Source organism: Mirounga leonina, unplaced genomic scaffold, assembly GCF_011800145.1.
Source record: "Mirounga leonina isolate KUSES-001 unplaced genomic scaffold, KU_Mleo_1.0 Mir_173, whole genome shotgun sequence".
Lineage (NCBI taxonomy): Eukaryota > Metazoa > Chordata > Mammalia > Carnivora > Phocidae > Mirounga > Mirounga leonina.
In genome coordinates this window covers 73,603,386-73,607,792 of record NW_023270447.1, presented here as the reverse complement: position 1 = coordinate 73,607,792, position 4,407 = coordinate 73,603,386, and positions in this window count along the sequence as shown.

Below are 4,407 nucleotides of genomic sequence, written 5' to 3'. Positions count from 1 at the left end.
TAGCCACCTTCATCACTGATCTGAGCCAGATCTTCCAGAGAACTTGCTGCAGCTTCTACATCAGCACTTGTTGCTTCAGCTTCACCTTGCACTTGTATTTTATGGAGATGGCTTCTTTCCTTAAACCTCACGGACCAACATCTGCTAGCTTCAGACTTTTCTTCTGCAGCTTCCCCCCGCCTTGCTCTGGATTAGGCTTTGGCTTAAAGGAATGTTGTGGTGGGTTTGATCTTTTATCCAGACCACTTGAACTTTGTATCAGCAATAGACTGTTTTGCTTTCTTATTATTCATGTGTTCACTGGAGTAGCACTATTAGTTTCCTTCAAGAACTGAACCTTTCCTTTACATTTACAAATTGACTATCTGGCGCAAGAGGCCTAACTTTCAGTCTATTTCAGCTTTTGACATGCCTTCCTCACTAAGTTCAATCATTTCTAGCTTTTGATTTAAAGTGAGAGACATTTGGCTCTTCCTTTCACTTGAACACTTAGAGGCCATTGTAGGGTTAGTAACTGGACTAATTCCAATATTGTTCCCTGTGTCTCAGGGAACAACCAGTTTATAGAGCAGTCAGAACACACACATTTATTGGGGTCCCTCAGTGGTTCAGTCGGTCAGTTGTCTGACTCTTGATCTTAGCTCAAGTCTTGATCTCAGGGTCACAAGTTGAAGCCCCGAATTGGGCTCCACACTGGGTGTGGAGCCTACTTAAAAAAAACAACACATGGGACACCTGGGTGGCTCAGTCAGTTAAGCATCTGCCTTCAGCTCAGGTCACGATCCCAGGGTCCTGGGATCGAGTCCCACAGCGGAATCCCTGCTCAGCGGGGAGCCTGCTTCTCCCTCTGCCTGCCGCTCCCCCTTGTGCTCTCTCTCTCTGACAAATAAATAAATAAAAATCTTAAAACACACACACACACACACACACATTTATAAATCAATTTCACTCTCTTATATAAGGGCAGTTTGTGTTGCCCAAAACAATTACAATAATAACATCAAAGATCACTGATCACAGACCACTGTAACAAATATAATAATGAAAAGATTTGAAATATTGTGAGAATTGCCAAAATGTGACACAGAGACAAGAAGTAAACAAATGTCGTTGGAAAAACGGTGCATACAGACTTGCTTGATACAGTGTTGCCATAAACTTTCAATTTGTAAAAATGCAATATCTGCAAAGTACAATAAAGCCAAGCTCAATAAAATGATGCATTCCTGTATGTCAAAAATAAAACGCTTGGTTTTGTCTCTGAAACCTTTCTTTCTTATCTTCCCTTTTGCTGGAAATGACACCACCATCCACATAACTGGGTACATTGATCATAATTTCTCCCTTTCCCTTACCACCACCTAAATCCAATCCATCCCTAAATCCTGTTGACTCTCTCTCCAAAAGATATCTTGAATCTGTCCACTTCTTTCACTGCAACATTTTAATCATCATCTCTCACCTGGATGAGTGCGATAGCTTCCTCCCCAGTCGCTGTGCCTTTATGCTGGCCGCCTCCAGTCTATTTTCCTTGTAGCAGCCAGACAAATCTTAAAAATACAAATGTCTGCTGTCACTTGTCTGCTTAAAAACTACCAATGGGGGTACCTGGGTGGCTCAGTTGGTTGAGCGACTGCCTTCGGCTCAGGTCATGATCCTGGAGTCCCAGGATAGGGTCCCACATCGGGCTCCCTGCTCAGCAGGGAGTCTGCTTCTCCCTCTGACCCTCCCCCCTCTCATGTGCTCTCTCTCTCTCTCTCTCTCATTCTCTCTCTCAAATAAATAAATAAAATCTTAAAAAAAAAAACAACAACAAAAACTACCAATGGGTTCTTCCCCATTATACTACATACATTGTACTTTGAAAAAAAATCCATGTCCGTATCAGGGTCATCTGGACCCAGCCAATCCCTGCCGACCTCTCTCCTCGTCTCTGTCCCGCTAAGCTTCAGCTATAGCGGCTTCTTCATTCTTGTACATGCCTAGCTGTATTCTGCCTCAAGATCTTCACCTTTCCCTCTGCCCAGAACTTTCTTGGCTAAGTCATATGGCTAAGTTCTTCTTGACCTTCACGTCTTGGCACCTCCTCAGAAAATTATTCCCTGATCTTCTCTACCCAGGTGACTCCCCTTTTCTTCTCTCCCCTATCCTAACATTGTTCTCTATCCTTGCGGTACGTCTCATCGTGCATAGTCCTTGCTGTTCGACTGAATACTGAATAAAGATCTGTTGAAAGAATGGATTAATTCACCCTGCACTGGGTAAAGAGGATACAGAAATGACTTAGATATGGTCCTTATATTCCGTAATGCCATAGTCTGATGGATGAAAGATGTGTAAATAGGCAATTAGAAAGCTGGTAAGTAATACATTGGAGATCAGAACTGGAACACAGAGAGACTCATACCCCAGTTTGGGGTTATGGATGTGAGTAGAAGGGATGCTGTATTTACATCCAAGGCAGCAGCATCTCCCTGATAAGAAACACAGTTGGGGCACCTGGGTGACTCAGTCGGTTAAGTGTCTGCCTTCAGCTCAGGGCATGATCTCAGGGTCCTGGGATGAAGCCTCACATCAGGCTCCCTGCTCAGCAGAGAGCCTGCTTCTCCCTCTCCCTCTGCCCCCACCCCCACTCGTGCTCCCTCTCTCGCTCACTTGCTCTACTCTCTCTCAAATAAATAAATAAAATCTTAAAAAAAAAAGAAACACAGTTTTTTTTTCTTCTAATAATGAACATTTACCTAGCGTACCAAGTTCCATGTACTGTTTTTACTGTTTCTTGTTTGTTTGTTTGTGTTTAATATGCCCAAAGTAATACAGCTTCTAAGTGATTGAGCTGGGATTCAAAGCCACACAGTCTAGCTCCCAAATCTAAATCCTTTTTTTTTTTAATGATTTGAGGTGAAAATCACATAATGTAAAATCTACCATTTTAAAGTGAACAATTCAGTGGCAGTTAGTACATTCACAATGTTATGGAACCACTACCTCTGTCTAGTACCAAAATATTTCCATCATTCCAAAGTAAAACCCCTTACTTATTAAGTAGTTTCCCCCCATTACCCTCCATGTACTGTTTTTGATCCTCATAATGATCCAGTTGTACAATTGAGGAAAGTGAGGCTCTGAATTCAGTGATAAATCCAAGGTCACACAGCTAGTAAATATGGAACAGTAATTTTGAATCTTAGTTTTCTGACCCCAGAGCCTAAACCTTTGATTAACACACACCTTTGGGCAAATCCCCAAGAAGGGGGCTGGATTTGGGTTTCAGAGATAAATTTTCTTGGGTCAGGGATGTAGAAACCATAAGTGCATCCTCAATTGTAAAAAATGCACATTGCAGCAATTAGTATTGTATAGATGGTTGGCAGAACCAAAAATAATCTAAGGCCAAGAGCAGCTATAGGGCAGGGACTTGGAAAGGTCAGCACTCCAGGAAACTTTGCCAAAGTCTCAAGAACAAGAAGTTCACAATTCCTTGGGCGGCGGCTATATGTGAAAAGTTGAGAGCTGAAGAGAGGCAGAGTATCCAGGAGGATGCGGCTTGCCTTGGGGTGGGGGTGGGGGCAGGATCAGCCAGGAAACCTCAGGTGGCTGTTTGCAAGAAAAGCTGGGGGTGCAACTGGGGAACACAAAGTAGGAAACAGGCCTCAGGCCAAATGTATCCCACCCTGAGGGAGGCCATCAGACCAGGAGGACACTGAGGGGTGGAGGGCCTCGCCTTAGTATTGTTCTACATCCTCCTGGAGGGGCTGCCATCACTCTAAGCCCGCTTCCTCAACATAGGGGTCCCTCTCTGGGGCTTCCCCCTTTCTCTCTGGAGGTCAACAATCCTCGAGTTTCCCCCCTTTGTAGGGATCTCTGACAGAGGGCACCCCTCCTAGGTTGTCTCTCATGGTTTCCTCTTCTCCCTCCCTGTGATGGTGGTGTTCTCTCACAAGCCCCCCACCTTTTTCAGGTTCGGGATCTTGCCCGAGCTGTAGTGTAACAACGCGCAGCTCTCTGCCCAACCGCGCCCCTCCGCCTCCCAGAGGGCAGCTCCGTGGAAACCAAAACATCACAACTCCGCGGAGGTATCGCGAGAGGTGCGGTTGCGCCCGCGGCCGAGGAGAGGAGGAGCGAGGGCGGGAACAAAGAGCGAAGTGGGAGGGGTCTGGGCGCTTCCGAGGTCCCGGGCGGGAGAAGGTACCTCCTAGTGGCGCCCCCGCGTGACTGCGCTTTACATAATCGAGGCCGCGCGCGTCATAAGTGGCGTATTCCAGCCCAGACCGAATCAGAGTTGTCATAAGCCCTGTGTTCCGTCCCTTCGTACTTGATGGACGTCGAGATGAACCAGTGAACGGGCAACGAGCGCCGCCGCGCCCGCCCCGATCCGCCCGCACTCGCCGGCCCGCCCGCCTGCCG